Source organism: Enhydra lutris, unplaced genomic scaffold (genome assembly GCF_002288905.1).
Source record: "Enhydra lutris kenyoni isolate GAN:26980312 unplaced genomic scaffold, ASM228890v2 scaffoldscaffold51, whole genome shotgun sequence".
In the NCBI taxonomy this organism is placed as follows: domain Eukaryota; kingdom Metazoa; phylum Chordata; class Mammalia; order Carnivora; family Mustelidae; genus Enhydra; species Enhydra lutris.
The window spans coordinates 13,194,226-13,214,475 of NW_019154135.1; positions in this window are offsets into that span (position 1 = coordinate 13,194,226).

The following is a 20,250-nucleotide window of genomic DNA, read 5'->3' on the forward strand; positions in this document are numbered from 1 at the left end:
GGCCCAGCGGCAGGCTCAGGGATGCACCCGGAGCCCAGCCATGACACGACTGCCGAAGCCCTCCGGATAGAAAAATCCACCCGTGGCAGTTGCTGGAAGGATAGAGTACAAAGCTGGAGTCGCGGAGGCCACCGCCTCCAGGAGAACCTGCCCTCGCAGGAGCCAAGACGGGCCTGGGAGGCCGCTGGGCTGGTCCTCTAGGGGCTGGCAGCCGCCAGGGGGCCGCTGGGCCCCAAGTTCCCACGGCAGCAAAAGAGGCCACTCCCTGGGGACTGGCCCCCCTCTCCGCCAAGGTCCCGATGACAGTCCCACACGCCACTCGTCAGCTTTGCAAAGACTCAAAGATGGACGTGGGGAAAGGGGAGAGAGAGTTGGGAACGACACTGATAAGATCTGAAGAAGGATGCTGAGTGTCACACCCGCGCGAGGCCCGCTCCAGGTCTGCACCTGGTCTTTCGTGCCGACCCCACTGAAATGAAAGTGTCAGACTCCTTAGCAAAATGACTTGAAAAGTAGGCGAGATGGGAGCAGGGTCTGGGGCCCCTGGGTCACTGTTTGCTCATGCTCCTGGCCCCCTCGGGGGCACGGCCCTGTGTGCACACACGCACGCACACGCACGCACACACGCCCCTCCTGCAGACACAGACTGGACGCCTGGGGGGCTCAGTCGGTGAAGCCTCTGCCTTCAGCTCAGGTCATGATCCTGGGGTCCTGGGATCGAGCCCCTTGTCAGGCTCCTCACTCCACCGGGTTTCTGCTTGAGGCTCTCGCTCTTTCCCTCTGCCCCTCCCCCCCACAGGCCCTCTCTCTCTCTCATAAATAAATATTAAAAAAAAAAAAGAAAGAAAGAAAGAAAGTAGAAGCAATGGGATATAGGGCCAGGTTTCGGCTTGGGTGCTTCCCCCCTGATGCCAGGGCCGCTCAGAGCTCAGGTTCCCCACACTCCTGGGGCACTGGCGGTCACAGAAGACGTGAAGGGGAGAACGTACAGAAATGACGTGGGTGATTCTCACCCCTGGTAGAATCGGCTGTGGTTCTTCAAAAGACTGACCTGTGTTTATAAAATGTTATATGATGTACATATTATAAAATGTTGTACATATTATAAAATGTTATATGACGTACATATAATGCTTATTATAAAACATTCAAGAAATGCGGGGCAGCACAAAGAGAAAGAATGATTTTTCTAGCCAACGTGTTATGGACCGAATGTTTTTGTCCCCACACAACTCATGGCCAGGTTTGGAGATGGGGTCTTTTTGGAAGTGACTGAGGTTGAATGAAGTCATAAAGGTGGTGGGCCCCTGATCTAATAGGACGAGTGTTGGGGGTGTTTTTAAGATTTATTTGTTTATTTGAGAGAAAGAGTGTGACCCGAGGAGAGGGGCGGAGGGAGAAAAGCCGATTCTGGGCTGAGCACGAAGCCTGACGTGTTGATCTCACAACCTCAAGATCGCAACCTGAGCCCAAATCAGGAGTTGGACACTTAACCAATTGAGCTACCCTGGGACCCCAGGACTAGTGTTTTTATGAGAGAGTGTGTGTGTATATGTGTGTGTGTCTACCTTGTGAGAACGCAGAGAGGAAACAGCCATCCACAGCCAGGAAGAGGGTCCTCACCAGGAACCAAATCAACCAGCCCCTTGATCTTGGACTTCCCAGTGTCCTTCCCAGCCTCTATAAGTGGTTCTGTTGTGAAAGCGTGTGGTCTACGGCATTTTATTATGTCAGCCCATAAACTGTAGTCACCACGACTCCAGAATCCACATACGTGGGCACAGAGGAAGGCTGGCCAGCTCCAGTGTTACCAAGATAGAAACACGGTACTGTCGCTGGAAGCTGGGAGACACCAGTGGTAGATGATAGATAGACGTCAGATAGATAGAGGGCGGATGGACGGATGGACGGACAGATGGATGGACGGATGGATAACAGATGATGGATGGATGGACGGATGGACGGACAGATGGATGGACGGATGGATAAGAGAGGATGGATGGATGGATGGATAGATGGGCAGACAGATAGATGGATGATTAGATGATGGATGGATGGACAGATGGGTGGATGGATGGATAGATGGATGGATACATAGATCGATGATCGAGAAAGAAATTGAATTTTATTCAGATGAAGTTGTCCTAAACATACTAACTTTAATTCAATTTTCTAAAGTTAACTTAACTTGAAATATATTTTTTAAAAGATCCTATGATGAAACCATTACATGCTGAACCTCTGATAAACGTTTACCCACCAAAAAAGATCATTTCGATTTCTACCAGGAGGCCCTGGGAAAGTTAACCCTTCCTCGACCTTTTAGGCCAGCAGCCCCCCCCCAAACCTGTTTGGGAATGTTATGTCTTGTACTGGCTTGTGGCGTTTTATGTCCAGTTCAGTCGTCACAATCCCCACACGGAGCCGTGTGGACTCCTCCGGTTCTCACAGCTTTTCTACCGTCTCAATGTGTTCTTCCTCTGGTGGGCGGGACTCTGTGGGCACCTGTTTCAGGGAACGTTCTGCCTGTGGACTGACTGGGCTCAGACCAGCCTCGTGGGCAGTCCCCGGTGTGCTGGACCGAACGCCCCTGGTCCCCAGGCCCACAGGACGCGCTCTCCACACGCAGATGCCTGGCCCCCGCCCAGCTCTCCCTCGAGCCCTGACCCATCTCCTGCACAAACCATTTCCAGATGCCCTGTTGAGGTGCTCGCTCTCCGTGTGCATGAGCCAGCAGAGCCCGCCGGGCCAGGAGCTGGACGAGGTGGGGGTTGCAAGAGGAGGTCCCTGCCTGGAGGTAAGAGGGTTCGTGGCAACTGCAAGGAAGAGGCAGTTCAGAGGGACAAACCTCGGGGTGGATGTCCTCCCGCGTGGCCACAGCAGCACCGCAACATCTGACCCCTGAGAAGCAAGAGCCCCCACTCCAAGGAAGGCTGCAGCTCGGGACACAGCGTGACAGCACCCCAAGAGAGAGCAGAGCTCTGGCTCCCGGGCACGGCCTCCAGTGTCCGCTAACACCTGGCACAGGAGATGTGCCCGGGTCAGAGGCCCAGGCGCTCACGACCAGGTTCGGGGCAGACCAGGAGACCCGGCTGCAAGCTCGTCCGCCCCACACCCACCCTCGCCTGTAAACGCCCCAGCTGGGGCGCAGGGAGTGCTCCAGATGGGCCACAGCCTCGAGCAATGGGGGCACCGTCCAGCGAGGGAAGTGAAGTCACCAGGCTTGGGGGCCTCTCTGGGGCCGCCACGGCAAGACAGGCGTGGCAGGCTCAGGGCCGCTTCCAAGTCCAGCCTGAAGGGGAGGGACGGGTGGGACGTGGACCAGGCTCTCTGTCACAGGAGAGAGGGGATTTGGCCAGGCCATGTGCAGCTGGTCACTCGACGCAAAATATGGTTGGTTCCAGAAATTTCCCTCGAAGAGAGGTGACCTTGTGATGGTGCGGTTTGCCTCCAGGAAGCGGTGCTTCAAGACGTGGCTCGTGACCTCCTCAAAAATGGCAGAAGTCGGGAGGCAGGCAGGGAAGGGGGCCGAGACGGGCCCGAGCCCCAGCATGGGCTCCCCCGACGCTGGGCCCTCTCCACTCCGGGGCTTAGCAGGCGGCAGCCCTTGGCACCTGCCAGGTGAGCTCCAATCGTGGTCCTGCCCTGACGCTCTGGGCGGACAGGTGACGGATGTGGGGCCCTGAGACCCCCTGGTCCCCGGCCGGGACCAAGGAGGGACACCGAGGGTGTGCAGCCCTGGGATGGCCCAGTCCACACTCTCTCCGCGCATCTGTATCTCTGTCTGTCTGTGTGTCTCTCCTTTTGTTACAGGGAAGAAAACAGAATAAACATCAAGTCAGGATGGAAAACGGAGTAATCGCAAAGCTGTACAAAGATGACATTGTGACTTTCCTTTAAGCAAACGAAGGGCTTCTGTCCCCAGGATGATATCCCATTTTCATGTTTTTTTAATTTTCATGCTGCAGGGGCTCGGTGAACGCCAGCTGAACCCAGTGAGTCCCGACGGTGCCCCAAGAAGTGAAGGTTCAGAACGGAGACGCGGGCTACGTGTCCCCGCGACCTCGCCACCGTCCTGTTGATTCCAGCCACTCCGCCAAGTGCGCGGTGACGTGTCTCTGTGGCATTGGTGTGTTTCCCTGAACGAGTGAGGTCGGGGTCCTCCCCTGTGTGCCCCTGACACAAGCCATCAAGGTGGGTCCCTAAGATACAGAGCAAGACTCAACGGTCACATCCATGCCGAGCTCGGCCCCGGACCCTCCAGCTCCGCCAGTCCCTCGGCGTTGACATCCCTCCCATTCCCGAGGCGGCCCCCTTCACCCACACAGAGCTGCCCAGACCCCGGGGCCACGCCACCCCCACCAGACCCAGGGTCTCCAGCCCCATGCCAGGTCCCCCAACAGCCGGTCCTCTGTCCATTCAGCATCAGGACCTCGGATGTTCAGGCGACGACAGGAATCAAAGTCGCAGCCACGCTGCTGCCCACGGGAGGCTGGGGTTTGCCTTCTCGTTCGATTTCCCATTTCCATTGGGAAAATGACCCAAAACCAATGCCATCAGTTCTGTTCTTGACGCTACATCCGTGTTACCAGCCAGGCTCATCGAGGCAGCGGCCAGGTAGAAGGCATTGTGTCCCCAGTGTCACCCTGTCACCCTTTCTCCCAACACACTCGTGTGAGCGCAGAGAAGCCACGGGAGAGCCTGGCTCCCTAACTGCAGCCCAGCTGCTGGGGGACACGGGCGTTTCCCGCATGCGACGCGACCTAGGAAACCTGCCAAGGGGCCAGAAGCCAGCCAGAGACCACTGTCCAGTCAGGCACGCCTGTCACCCCCCTAAGGTCACCGACCCATACACGGCACCCCCCAAGTGCCTCACGTGTGTGCGCCCCAGGGCCTCGCTGTACGGGGGACCCGCCGGGTCAGAACGGCCCCGTGTGCCCGGGGAAACCACGAGCCACTGGGCGGGGACCCTGAGATGGCCACGCGTGCAAATGACGGCGTCCGCCAAATCCAGCCTCGCCTGGGGGACCGGCTTCAAAGTAGCTGCCCCCAAGAGGACTATAAGAGAAAATTGCAAACACTGATAATAAAATATTAAGAGGCTGCGATAACTCTCCCCAGGAAAGTGGGTTGTGCAGAGTCATTCTGTGTCTAAGAAACGGTGCTCTCGGAGGTGACCTCGGTGTCGCTGAATCCCAGAGCAACCCGGTGGGCGGCAGAGGCTCTCACAGCCCGCGAGGCCTGGATCCCAGGGCATCTGCTCTCCGGGGCCTCCTCGGCCTGCAGGGCTGCGGCAGACCCTGCTCCCCCACCCCTGAGACACAGCTCTGCCCATCCGCTGCTCCACAGCCCGGCCACGTCTCTGCCACCTCTCCCCATGGCTCAGCCTCCTAGCATACCCCCCGCCACAGCCTGGGAGGCTCAGTTCGCCCACCCTGCAGTGTGTGGGCCGGACCCCATGTTCTGGCCACGGGGCCACGAGCTGGGCTGTGCTTCCAGTCCTGCCCGGCATTTGCTGGGCCTCCCGAGTCCGTGCACTGCAGGCCTCCCAGCTCCCCAGAATCCTCGTCCGACGGCAGCTCTACCCCAGTGTGTCTTCCCTCCTCTTCTTCCAGGCAGATTTGAGAGGCCTTTCAGAAGGTCAAGGGGTCCGGCTGACTCAGGACATGGCCGTCTCCGCTCGGGGCAGATGGTCGAGCTCACCGGAGAGGATGGAGGGTGAAGCCAAGTCAGCTCTGGGCATGGTGACACTAGGACGGTGACACTAGGACAGGTCACCGAGCCCCTGGGGGAAAGGGCTAGAAAGGGCCAAAGGGCACAAGACCCACCAAAGCAGGTCGCATTCAGAGAGGATGGGAAGGCTGTTTCCCGTAAGCAGGGCACAGGGTCTGCAGGCCGGGCAGAATGAGGTATCTGACCGTCTCCAGCCCCAAGGTCACCCGGGGCAACCTTGTCCCTGAGCAGATCAGGACAGTTCCCAAAAGGCAGCCTGGTCTGACCAACCCTCCTCAGCCTCACTCCTACCCCAAAACAACTCGGACTGGAAAAAACTGGCCAGGTCACGGAAATTTTGCCTCTTATCCATCCAACCCGAAAGAGGAAACTCCAAGCAGAACAGCACGTCCCAGCCAGCTCTTCGAAGACAGGACCCCTTAGATGGTAAATCGGCCCTGGCACCCAGAGAATTCCACATCATGAACTGTCTTCCGGGCCCTCACCGCAGACGGAGAACGTGCTGTATAAAGCAATCTCACAAGAAGGGCTGGGTCCTTTTCGTCGAGCTCATGTAAACAGGCCCGTGGGTCTGGGTGGGCGCACAGAGAACCAGCAGGGCTCTGAGGTTCGTCTCGGGAGGGACGGAGAAGCCCGTGCTGGCGGGAGCTTTGAGCTGAAATACACCAACTCGCTACGAAAAATTCTCAGTGCTCCGGAGGGCAGGCTCCCCTTGAAATGAGCAGCAGGGCCCGGATCCACCTCCAACTTTTGGAAGCTGGTCCTGAGCAGCAGGGCCAGGAGAAACGCAGTTTCCAAGAAGAAAGATGCTCTGAAAGCCTGAGATAGTAAAATGTTCACATGAGAGCTAAAGAACGTCGGTGTGCTCTGAAAACACACAACTGGGTAAGGACCCCCAAGAAAGGGTTTCATTTCAGAGTCCACGTCACAACCCGTCTGCAGACAATTAACCTGTTCCGACCCCATTGACAGAGCCGCACCGCCCCACGTCCCCATGTCGCCACCTTGATGTGGAATTGGGCGAGCTTGTGCTCATTCTCTCGAGAAATCGAGCTCATCTGAACGTCTTGAGCTGCTTTCTCTGGTTTTATGCGTTGCTCTCGTTTCCGCGAAACGTTTAACACCATGATCGTGTAACCGTGTGTCCATCTCATTGGAACTGTAATGACTGACGTGGGTTCTCATACGTGTCCGCCGGGGCCGCAACCGCGGTGGGCTGGGCCAGTTCTCCTGCCAGCAGCGTGCCTGTGACCGATGTCGTCTGACATAGGACTTCCAACATCCCCAGCTGGCTCCCAGTCCCTGAGCAGCGAGTGGTCTCTGATTTCCCGGGAATTTTCAGAGGCAGGAAAACTGCGCACAGACAGAGGGGAACAAAGCTACCGCGCACTTGCGCGCGTCCAGCTGGGAACATATCTGCTCTTCTTCAAGCCGGCATTGGGCTGGGAACTTGTGCACGGGACTGTACTGGGTGCTGGCGGGTGAGGCCTGCAGTGGGACGCGGGCCCGTCTGCCGGCTGCGTGACCGAGCACTGCCGACGGAGCACCCGGAAGTGCATCCAGACTGCCCTCCTCTCCTGAGGACGCGTCAGTGCCCTGGGGCCCCCTCTGCAGGATAACTCGTCCTGACAGGCCTCATCTCTGCATCGGCCCGTCCTGGGTCTGGGGAAACACCCCTGACAAACAGCACCCAGCATGCGGGAGCAGGGCTGTGCCCAGGTGGCATCCAAGCCCCCCGCGTCCCTTGGAGGCCAGTGGCCGTGCTCCCAGGCTTTCGGGGCCGGCATCACACGGGGTGAGGAAGGTCCCTCTCGCGGGCAGGGAGGTTGGACACAGAGCCCAATCCTCCTGTAGAAGCTGGCAGCCACAGACAGCACGGGCTTGGTGGAGGGGAGGTAATCTGTTCATTAAAAACAAGTTCCACGTGGGAACGTGGCTGACTTCGGGGGCAGGTGGAGTGCGGGCAGGGCTGGGTCAGCCCACACCTTCAGCCTCGGGCGCCACATCCCTGGGCAGGCGTGTGAAATGCCAGGGCGAGTGCCTTAGAAGCTCCTCCTCGGGTCGGGAAGCAGCCGGCCACGGTGACCGAGAATGTGGGGCAGCAGGGACACCCAGGTCCGGTTTTCTGGACAGGAAGGGACTGAGTCACAGGCTCATTCACGGGCGCGGCCCACAAGCACAGGGAGGCCAGGGCCTCAGTCGGGGTCGGACTTCTCCAGAGATGGCCCACGTTCAGGAGTCTTTAAGGAAAACTTTCTCCGAACTTGGAAAAGAGCCCTCTGAGTCCTCGGCAGGTTTCCTGGAAAGTTAGAGAGACTTTGGCTGTGACCGTTGTTGTGACCAAATCTCCTTAACCCCGAGACTGGACCAGATCCAGCAGGACCTCACAAGAGGAAGAAGACTTTCTTCGAGGACGCCCCCCCCGCCGTGGCCCTACTCAGGGGTCTAGGTGAGGAGGGGCCCCCGGGGAGGGGGCCGGGTGCTGAGAGCACAGCGACAGCCCATGGGACGTTGTCCGCAGCAACGAGCTCCAGAGCAGGAGGGGCGAGGTCCGGCTGGGGCAGGAGCTTCTGCAGAAACAGACAGACAGCCAGGGAGGCAGGAAGGCCGGTCCTCGGGACACGGCGACCTTCCCGGCCGGCCGCTGAGTCTTCTCTCGCTGCGCGCCCTTCCTGGCCCTGGGAAGACGGCCCCCTCCTGCCCTGCAGGTGTCACTCGCCCCGCCCAGCCCCGGGGGTCCTGACTGACTAAAACCCCCTTCTTTGTCAAAGGAGCCCCAACTTAACTTGGGGTGCCCACAGGCCCTGATGCAAATGCCCACCCCCAGACGCCCTTGCAGACAGGAGTGGCCGTGAACAGGGCGTGGACCCTGAGACGCCAGCGGACGTCGGCCGGGCTGGACTTCCTGAGAAAGGAGGCAGCTCCAGGTGTGCACAACCCACCACCTTGCTGGGATACTGCTGGTGTAGACACCCCATCCTGCCCAGAAGCTGGGATCTCGCGCCCAGGATGGCCCGGACGCCAGCGGCAGGGCCGCGAGCTGCGAGCCAGCGCGGCTGCCTCTCCCAGACTTCCCACGGCCGCCCGAGGCCCAGGCATGCCTGCGCCCCACGGGACCGGTGCCCAGAACATGGTGGGTGCGGGTGTTTGCTGTGGGATGGACAAGTGGGGGCGTCTCCCAGTCAGGGGTGGGGGGAGATGGAGGAAGAGAAGGCAAGACACTCTGGGGGTCTCCTCACTCCAAAAGGCAAACCAGCTTCTAAGGTCAGAGGAGAGAGCCCACAGCGACTTCCGTCTTCGCCCACTGGGACAGTCACAGTTCATGTGTGACCGGCTTCCTCGCAGAGTAACCCCATCTGTCCACGGGTTCCTTGGTTGTGCGGACCCAGAGACACCGTCTGAACTGACTTCGTCCTGTCTTATTTCGTGACATTCAGCACAGAGCAAAGACGGAGAGGAGCCTTTGACCAAAGCCCACGTCAGGGGTCCTGAGGAACAGGGCCAGCATCACTGCAGGCTGGAGAGAGGCTCCCCACTCAGCCACGTGCCCCCTAAACCAGCCCCTAACCCCGACCCTGCCCTGCGTGACCCCTGGGCCAGCTCCTGACCCCTCCCCCATGCTGTGTGGCCCTGACGGCTGCCATCTGCCCCTGACGTCCAAAGCCCCATATTCCAGGATATTTTTAAAGCTTGGGGAACAAGGATGCTTTTGCTCTGCTTATGTGAACAATTTGGCCAATCACCACCTTCTGTTTGCTGGTACAGAGAGACACAGATCAGACCTCCTCACCTGAGCGGAAACCCCGTCCCCAGACCCAGGGGTGGGCCTCCCGGAGTGGGACTTAGAGAGCTCTGGCTGAGTCCCACCCACCATGACCCCCCGCAGCCCCCGCTGGTCCGCAGCTCAGACGGGGTGAGCTGACAACGGGATGGGTGAGCTCTCCAGATGCCAGCTGCGGGAACACCGGCCCTTCTGTCCTGACGGAGGCCTTTGCAGTCATGCACAGAGCAGGCTCGGCCTACCTGTGGGGGTCACGGGGGACCCAGCCACAAACACCCCACGCCGCTCCCTCAGCGTTGTGGGCACCGCCTCCCAGCAGGCAGAGAGGTGGAGACTGAATGACTGAAGGAGATTTCCCAGACTCCCCCCACACCGCCCACTCCCCCCACACCCCCGCACCCTCACCCCCACCCCCCACCCCGCACAGAAGGCCCTGCCCTGCCGACCTGCGCGCACCTGACCTGGAGCCCAGGCTCCTCACCACTGCCCGCCAAGCAGACGGCTCTCGGCCTCGGGGACACATCGCCCAGAGAGCAGGCGCGGAGCTCCCGGGAAGGACAACGGGGAGCCGGATGTCAGAGGAATGAGGACACTCGGGGGCACAGCGGACCCTTGAACAGCACAGGGTTGGGGGCACAAACCCCCGCCGTGTGGTCGAAAATTCACACATTACTGTCGACTCCCCGAAACTTAACCTCAGGGCCCTTGAGATGCACATGCCGGGGGGGCTGGCCATCCCCGGGCCACTGATGGGGGGGAGGTTTCCGCACACCGTGTGACCGTCCAGGCCTCCGAGCTGGGATTCCACAGAGGGGATTCTGTCTCAGTCCCACGCGAAGGGGGGGTCAAGGGCAGGCTGCCGGCGGGGAGAGACCACCTCCTCACTTCCAGCCTGAGGGCAGCCCTGAGCTCTGCCCGGCTGCATCAGAACTGACAGCACCATGGAAAAGTGTCGGCCACGTCACCTGGCTAAGGGTCATCGTGGGCACCGCACACCATGCGTCAGGGGTCACACTCCCACCCCCTCCGATGCCACTACGTCAGGCCGTCCACGGTCTGGGTGGAGGCCGGGCCAGAGCCTCTGGGGGACCCGGGAAGTCCAGGGACTGCTCCCCCTGCAGTGCACTTGGGGTGGGGGGGCTCCAGGGGCTCCGCATATCACCGCCCGCTAGGAGAGCACCGGACAAAGGGACAAGCGCAGTCCTCGCGTGTCGCCGGCCACACCCCTTCCCCTGTCCCCCCTTGAGGCCCCTGCCAGGATAGCCTGCCTAGTGGAGCCCACCTCCCACCAGGTCTGGGAGAGGTCAGGAGGGAGGGGGCTGTGCCCGTGGGGACTCCGTGTGTCCCCAGCCTGCAGCCCAGGGACCTCCTGAGCCCAGGAGAGGGGGCGCTGGAGAGCACGTGCTTTCCCTGGGAGCCAACGCATGTCCTAAGAGTGCACAGGCCGCCTCACGGCCACCCTCCTGCAGCCACGCAGAGGCCACATCGTGACCCCAACCCAGGAGACCCCAAAGTGAGCCCGGCTAGGCTGACCTCCGGTGCAGGGGTGACCCTCAGGTGTGTGGGTGTGACCCTGGCGTGAAGGAAGATGTGTGCTTCTGGGCTTCTGGGTTCCTGGCTCACTGGGCAGCATGTCATGGTAGGCGAGCTGGGGGCAGAGGAGGCTCTAGGCAGGAGCCCTGCCCCCACCCCGTGGGGACCCCCTTACACATGGCTGTCACGCACTTCCAAACTTTCTCTGTTCCCGGAAAAGTGACAGCCTGTCCTATAGAAACGTGCATCACCAGTGTGGTCCAGGAGGAAGAGCCACAGGTGCCACTCGGTGACCACAGCCCAAGCACTACCCCCCGGGACGCCCCATGCTCCCAGCCCCTGTGGTGTTACGACACCCCGCAAGCCGAGATGGTCATCACCTTCCACAGGGGTGGAAACCCAGCCTGCAGGTCACGCAGCAGAGCCCAAAGCCCACCCTCCCGGCTCCTCTGAGCCATCGGCGAGCCACTGCCCTGAGAAGTGTCGTGTCCTAAAACGGCTTTCCCTGGAGAGCTAATTCAGACCGTGCTCTTCCCATGCCACAGGCAGGACTTCCTAAAAAACAATGGACTTGAAGATGGGATGTTGGCAAAGCCCTGGCCTTCCCCGGACTCAGTTTCTGGCTCCCCACCGATGGCTTCTGGGGCGGGGTTGAACCAGCAGCGCTCACCAAAACCACCTGCCTGCCCAGCCCCAAGTACGTGGGGCTCTTTGACAACCGTGGAAAAGCAGCAGGCCGCCTTCCAGGTGGCTCCCAGGTGGGCGATCGCGGACCACTGAGGGGGTCCGCTTGAAGTGAGAAGACCCAGGACGGGCTGGGGGACAGAGGCAGCCCATCGCGCCCAAGCTCTGTCCTGAGGGTGTGGTCACAGCCTCCCAGGAGACAGAGCGGTCCCCGTCAGAAGCACAGGCATGCACCCTGTAACCCGCAAAGGCCATGAATATTTTGCTCTGAGCTAAACACAAAGATTATCTGAGTTTTCTCTTCCTCCCAGGAGCTCTTAACCCAGTGTGTCCTGGCTTCACCCTTGAGAGCTGAGAGACAGGCGCTGAGCCCAGGCCCCATGCGCAGGTTTCTCTGCAGCAAGACGTGGGCCTGCCACGGCCGTTTCCCACCCCAAAGGCCGGCACGCCCGTGCCGAGGGGAAGGTCCGGCCAGGAAGTGGACACTATGCTCTGCAAGGGTGAGGGGAAGTGAGAGGCCAAGTCCAAGGAAGGGTGGGCCGCAGCCCCGGCCAAGGTCCAGGAGCAGCTGCCCCCAGGACAGGCCCGCTGAGCGGGCGCATCTGCAGGACTTCTGACCCCCCCTTGTGCTCCCACCATGGGGAGGTTCTGCTCTGTTTCTAGTTGTGGACGCTCCTTACCACGAACTCCGGTTGAATTTTGTTTCCCACACCCATGTGAATTCTCTGCTTTATTCTGCGAATGTGATTTCCATTCATTTTGTTAAATATTTTATTTATTTATTTGACATAGAGAGAGAGAGAGCGCGTGTGCAGGAGAAGGGGGGAGCGGCAGAGGGAGAGGGAGAAGCAGGCTCCCTGCTGAGCAGGGACTCCCCCCACCCCATGCGGGACTCGATCCCAGGACCCTGCGATCCTGACCTGAGCCGAAGGCAGACACAACCGAAGGCAGACACAACCAACTGAGCCCCCCAGGCGCCCCCTTTCCATTCATTTTGTAATGTAAAATCAACCTCGCATTCCTGGGGTCAGACCCACCTGGTGACAATGTTGCCCCTGCTCTGTAGAGCTGAACGTGATCTGCTGACGCTTCCTTAACAACGTGTGCATCCACGAGGGACACTGGTCTGTAACTTTCCGATAGTCCCTTGCTGTGAGCGAGTCCTCCATAAATGAGCTCCGCAGCACTCCTGACACACACGGTTTTAGTTTAACGCCACTGTTGTCCCTTCCTTAAGTATTTGACAGGATTTACCAATGAAGCGATCTGGCTCTAGAGTTTTTCTTTCTAGGAATGTTTTTTATTAAGAATTCCATGGCTCAGTCGTTAAGCCTCTGCGTTTGGCTCAGGTCATTATCTGAGGGTCCTGGGATCGAGCCCCACATCGGGCTCCCTGCTCGGCGGAAAGCCTGCTTCTCCCTCTCCCCCTCCCCCTGCTTGTGCTCTCTCTCTCTCGCTGTGTCTCTCTCTGGCAAATAAATAAATCAAATCTTTGGGGGAAAAAAAGAATTCCATTTTGGGGCACCTGGCTGACTCCATGGAAAGAGCCTATGGCTCTTGATCTTGGGGTCATGAGTTAGTTCAAGCCCCATGTTGGGTGCAGAGATGACTAAAGAAATAAACTTTCTTTAAAAAGAATCCCATTTCTTGAGTAGCTATGGAGTATTCAGATTGGCCAGTATCCTGCGCCTGTTTTCACAAACTATTTTTTCAAAGAATTTGTCCTGGGATCTCACTTGTCATACTTATTGCCACCAACTTGCCTGCACTATTTTCCTTATCGTCCTTCCAACGTCTGCAGGACCTAGTATGAGAGCCCCTCTCCCCTTGATACCCATAATTTCTAGATTCCTTCTTTCCTTCTTCATCAGTCTTGCTGGGATTTTGCCGACGTCAGGAATCTCTTCGGAGAGTCAGCTCTTGGTTCCGCAGATTCCCCTGTGGGTCAGCTGCCCTCCGTCTCTCCGATTCCCATTCTTGTCGTTGGTATTTCCTGCCTTAGACTTAGCTGGGGTTTAATTTGCCCTTTATTCCCTGGCTGCTTCAGATGGAATCATATCATTAATTTAGAATTGTGCTTCTTTTCTTTTCTTTTTTTAAAGATTGTATTCATTTATTTGAGAGAGAGAGAGAGCACGAATCAGGGGGAGCGCAGAGGTAGAGTGCAAAGCAGACTCCCCGCCGAGCAGGGAGCCCCACAGGGGACTCGATCCCAGAACCCTGGGGCCATGACCTGAGCCGAAGGTGGGTGCTTCACCGACGGAGCCCCCTGGGCGCCCAGAATTGCGCTTCTCTAATGTGCGCAGTCGAGGCTATGACTTTCTGCTCAACACCACTTTGGCACATCTCACAAACTCTGATGTGTTTATGTTAGGCGGAGACATTTCTTTTTTTTTTTTTTTTAAAGATTTTATTTATTTATTTGACAGAGAGAGATCACAAGTAGAGAGGCAGGCAGAGAGAGGGGGGGAAGCAGGCTCCCTGCTGAGCAGAGAGAACCTGATGCAGGGCTCGATCCCAGGACCCTGAGACCATGACCTGAGCTGAAGGCAGAGGCTTTAACCCACTGAGCCACCCAGGAGCCCCAGGCGGAGACATTTCTTAACAATTGCCCTGGGGTTGTGTGTGTGTTTTTTTTTTTTGCTCTGACCCATGCATTCTTTAAAGGAGTTTGGCTTAATTTCCAGATGTCTTGGGGATTTTCTAGATATCTGCCTGGTTTCTGATTTAATTTCGTTGTAGGAACAAAATACACTATGTGTGATTACAAGCGTTTGACTCTTACAGAGGCTTGTTTCTAAGCTCAGGGAGGCGGACTGTCTTTGAGAGGAAGCCATACAGCCCTTCCAAGCATCTGTTCCTGCATTCATGGTTCTGCAAATACCGCGTAGGTCTCGTTGACCAACAGTGCTACCCAACCTTCTGCAGTTTCCGATTTGTCGGCCCGGTGGTGTGTCCGCGAAAGACAGCAGGACTCCAAACACCTCCCTGAATAATCCAGAATACCTTTAAAATTTCTATGCAAAACCCTCCGTGTTCCTTGGGAAAAAACCTGCCAACATGGCAAAATATTAACTATACTGGAATTAAAACATAAATAAATAAAAATAAAGGACTGAAAAATGTGTGTCAGAAGAGAAAAATCTACAAGCCTCAGCTCCAGGCCCTGCCCGCGGCCCCCAGCCCGACCAAGGGAGGCGTGGCCATGGGGACCCCTGAAAACCTGTCCTCTCTGGCCAGCAGCACATCGGGGGAAGAAGGACTGGAAGGATCTCTCCCCCTGAAAGCCTAACGGGAGGGAAGAAGGTCCACCGGGATTTGGGCGAGGGAAGGAGTGGTGTGGGAGTAGGCGGCCCACAGAGGGTCCGCAGCCCCCTCCAAAGCAAACCCTCCCCCGAGGGATGGTCCCCAGACTGACAGGAAGGCTGAGGTCTCACTGCGAACCTGGGGCAGAAAATAGACGAGGTGGGTCTGGAGCCCACAGACAACGCTCCAGAGCATTAGGAAAGGAACGGAGGGACGTCCGCTCCTCCCGAAACACAGGAAGAAGGAAACTGCACGTCTACACTGCAAACAGAACCAACTACGCCCCAACAAGCATCTGAAACCCACCCTGAATCAGACATCCACATCTCCTGAAGGGAAACGGACCAAACCAGGGAGAAGAGGGAGGAAAAGCATCGATCGACGTCAGAAAAGAAATAGAAGAATGAGACAGAATCATCCCGGAACCAAAGAAAAGAGCACCGGGGCCCAAGAGAGAAGCAACTCACAGCAAATTTGACACAAAGACGTTTGGCCAAAGAAAGTCGGCAAAACAAGGCAGAGGATGGAGAGAAAGGGGAGGCGAAGGACACACGCAGTGCTCCCCAGGGAAAACAGCGCCCCAGAACCAACGTTCCAAAGCAGATCCAAGAGAACATTCTAGAAACAGGAGACTCGAGTGTGTGCCTCGCAAAAGGCCCATAGGGAGCCTGAGAAAATTACCCCAGAACGACCACTTTCCAGGCATGCGTTAGAAAAACTCTGAGTCATCAAAAAGGAAGACAATCCTCAAGGCCTCCCACATAAAGAAAATATAAGTTAAAAAGACAAAGAATTAGATTAAACCTTTCCTCCATGACCAGAGTAAATGAGACAGCGATGGGACAACATGTCTCCAAAACCCAAGGAGCGAAAGAGCGAGAATTCAGAAGATCCAGCCCGGCCGTCCTTCGGGCAGCTTTGGAAATCCCGTCTCAGCAAACGGGAGCTTAGGGAACGCTTCGCCCTTCCAGGGAAATCCCAGCTAGTCCCTCTTTCTCCTGAGTTGAAAACAAAAGTTTAAAATCCCCGACATGCAGAAGAACGGGCTTCCCTGCCGTTAGCACCACTCGCGTTCCCAACTAGACACAAGATTAGGAGCTGGCCCTCTGGGGACCTGGAGACCCCTGGTCGCACCCACGTGGGGGATGGATGGGGGTTAAGAGTGAAATGGGAGATCGGCATCTATCAAAGAGACACACAGAAACCCTTCATCCCCAGCCAACTCCGAAGGCAGCGCAGCTTCCAGAAAGGGCTGGTATGCAGGTTGAGGGTCCGGAGACTGGGTCCCTCAGCCTGTGTGCACGCACGTCTCATGGAAGGTCTTTGCGAGTCTCCACGTGACGCACGCCCCAGACCCAGGTGACGGCACACGGGACCCTTTCTCAGAGGGCCCCAAGAGGGAACTAACCTCTTCCCGCCAAGCCCAAGCAACCTGGAGGACGCCAGTCACCTGCAGGCTCGCCCACGGCTGTGACCACACGGGTGCTGGGGTGCGGGCTTGCTGGAGACTTCGACACAGTGGGTTCTGGGGTGCGTGAGTAACGGGGTGCAGGCTCGCCGCCGGCTCAGGGTGTAGAGGTCCAGACCTCCTCGTAGTACTCCAGCAAGTCCCCATAAAGATGGTCTCTCGGCCGCAAGGGGGCGGATTTGGAGCTACAGGGGGTACGTGGTTGCTGTGAACCAGGGCGCCATCCCTCACAGCAGGCCAAGGTCAGGGTGGGGGGTGTCCCTCCGTGAGGGCGCTGCCCCCCCTTATGCAGAGACTCCTGCAGACAGATTGGCCCCCAAGAGCCTACCTCGTGCCCCTATCATAAATGAGACAGCATGAGGCATGGAGCGGGGTAGGTGACTGCCCAGGGTTGGGGGGCAGGCCAGAGCCCACCGTGCCCCTGAGACTCTGGCTAACTGTCTAGGACCAGCTTAGAGTTGGAGCTCAGTATCCCGTGGCCCCTGGTGCCGGACACCCCATGGAGGGGAAGAAGAGCCCTTCTCCACAAAGAGACACGTGCCTCTCTGTGCCCAAGTCAGTCCAGGGGTGGTGAATGCATTTGGGATCACAGAAACCGGGGTTTAAGCTTGTCTCCACCTCCAATGGAGCTGTGGGGCCTCAGGAGCGCTACCTGACCACACTGGGCTCCCGGTTTCCTTATCTGTAAAAGAGAATTACAAACAGAATCTGCCCCGAGGGTCACGGGGGGACCACAGGATGCCAGGCACTTGGGCACCATTCCCGGAACGCAGGAACCCTGCGGGAAGGATGTGCTATTATTGTTCCAGGAAACCCAGGTCCCACGTTTCTCCTCCAGCGCCTTTGTCGTTGGAAACTTTTTCATTTCCGGCTAAAGGAGCCGCCAAGATCCCTGCCCTCTTCTGCCCCCTCCCTCCCTCTCCCTCCCTTCCCGACTGCTCCCACCCCCCCGGGCCACCTCGCTTTCTCCCGGAGCCCTCTCGCTGCCCTGCCACCAAACCTGGTGTACCCCAAACGTGCCCTGTGAATTGAAGACTCACTGTCAGAAAACAGGCAAGCAGAAGAGGAAAAGGAGGAGTCGGGAGTCCAGAACCTCCCAGGTCCCTCCGCTTCGTGCTGGAGCCCCATGAGGCCGTCCTGCCCGTGAGTGACAAGAACCCGGGTTCTTACCCTGTCTCAGGAGCTCGGCTCTTGGGAAGAAGACGTCTCTGCCCCCTTGGTCTGCACTCATACCCACTGTGTTAGTCACTTACCCTTTCAAAAAATACTAGTGAGCACCTTTCTTCCTGAAGCTTCCACATCAGTCTCCACATGCCACACATGTGGTTCCTTCCCTGTCCCATGAAGTTACGGGACACAGAGGGGCAGGGGGTAGCGAGTGACGGGGCCTCAGGACCACTGCCCGGACCCCGCTGCTCTTGTCCAGAATTGCTGTGGTTCATCTGTCCCATCCTGTCCCTGAAGAAGGAAAACCAGAGCCGTGACATCTTGTCCCCAGGGACCCTGTAAGTTAGGGGTGAGGCAGGGTCTGCCCTTCCCTAAGCCAGAGTCTGCGGAGGGCCTCCCAGAACCAAACACCGCAAACCAGGCGGCTCGAGCAACATGAATGAATTTCTTCCTCGCAGTCTTGGAAGCTGAAGCCCAAGACCCAGGTGTGGCAGGTCTGCTTCCTTCCAGGACCCCTCTCCTGGGCGAGTAGACGGCCATCCTGTTCCCAGATCCTTGCGCGGTCTTCCCTCTCGGTGCTTGCTTCTGGGGAAGGGATGAGAAGCCATGGGGGAAAGCACACAGGTTCCGAGGAACTGGAAACCTGATTTCTCAGCCTGGTGTACTTGGCTTTGTGTTTTCGTGTGGACATGATCTGTCACTTCTTGTCCCATAAGAAGCTCTAAGAGCCTTTCTTGGATGCCCTGGTGCAGACAGGGCTCACAGGGGAGCTGGGCTGCCGTGCATGTTCTGGGGCCCCCTGGAGCCCCTCCAGGTGTGCCTTCCTCCTCAGGGCCCTGAGTCTTCCTGCCAGCCCACTGACCCCTCCGACCTCAGGTTTCCCACCCCAGTCCACAAAGATGCAGCTCAGATTCCTGCTCCAAGACAGCACCCAGATGCGACAAGCCTCAGTACCTAGGAAAGGCTCCTGCTCCACTGGCGCTCTCCAGCTAACCCCAGCTCTGAGCAGGTGGCGGGGGGGCTGGCAGTACAGGGAACGGGGACAGTCCCTAGGAGCCACAGAGATGACTCGGAAACTCAGACCCTGAGCAGCTTGGAAACCCTCCCCAACCCCCACACCGGGGGAGGGACACCTAACACTCAACGGGTCCACTGGCTTCCTGCTGACAGGCTCTGGGGACACCTGTGCAAGCCAGCTGGCGAACCCACACGCGACATGTGGATGTGACGAAGGGCAGAGACAAACGCCGTTTAGCTGCCTTGACCACGGGCCCTCCCGGACGGCCCAGCTTTTCTGGACAGCAGGGTCTTGTCCTGGGGACATGTCATAAATGTGTCATTTTAAAGCCGTGTCATTTGCTACCATTACAGTCCACTCTTCCCCGAATCATGGGAACTTGCCAATAAATGTTCTGGGTTTTTTTCCCAGAAATCTTTTTATAGCTTTGACACCAAAACAAGGCCCATCGCTGTAGTTCTGGCCCAGGCATTCTGGAACGGGGTGTGCCCAGGTAGAAGGCAGAGAAGGCAGGGGCCCAGCCTTTCTTCCCCAACAGCTGACGAGCCTGGCGTCCTCAGGGCTTCACCCATGACGCAGCCCGGGGCAGTCCCTGTTCAACAGGTGTAACAAACCCACGGCCGCCAGGATAATTCCGACCGCAGACCAGGATGGAGGTCCCAGGCCACACGCGCCCCCCACCCAAGCCTCATGCACTCACCATCACAGAAGCCCCAGCACGCACACAGCCTTTCCCCTGTTCTGTTTTGCCAGAGGTGTCACGCCCCATTGGAAGCGTTTAGTGAGGTCAGCGCATAAAGTCAACAGCTCTGCCCTCCCCCATCTCCTCCCTCTTGCTTTGACCCCTTGAACAAAGCTGGTATTTTCCCAGCTTTACTGATACAATTGACATGTAACGCTGCGGAAGGAAGAGGCGTACTACGTAACAGCTCTGAGTGTGGTACGCTTCATGTACCAAGTATACTTTCTATGTCCTCTTTGTGCTGTATGTATACGATACCTTGTGAACTGACCCATCACCCCACATGGTTACAATGTCTTTATGGAGCAAAATTTTAAGATCTACTCTCTTAGCAACTTTCAAGTATATAATACAGAGTTATTAACTACACTCACCCCTGCCGTTCGTACATTAGATCCCCAGAACTCATTCATCTCAGAACTGGAAGCTCCTTCCCTTTGACCGACATCTCCCCACTATACTCCCCCCAAGCCCCTGGGAACCACCATTCTACTCTCTCTCTGAACTCAGTTCTCTTAGATTCCACAGGGAAGTGAGATCATATGGTATTTGTCTCTCTCTGACTTGTTTCCCTAAGCTCTAGCCATGTTCTTGGGCACAGCAGGATGTCCTTCCTTCTATAGCTGGATGTCCTCCATCTCTCTAAATACCACATTTTGTTCAGTATGCATGGACTTCTCACCATAAAGGAGGAAGATTTGGCTCATTTTGGCACTCATAATCCCAACACCCACGTCCCCTCCAGATCTCCTCCTCCTTTGGGCTTCATCATATTCAGCCGAAACTGGAGGCCCGGACCCCGTGCTGAGAGCCCTGTG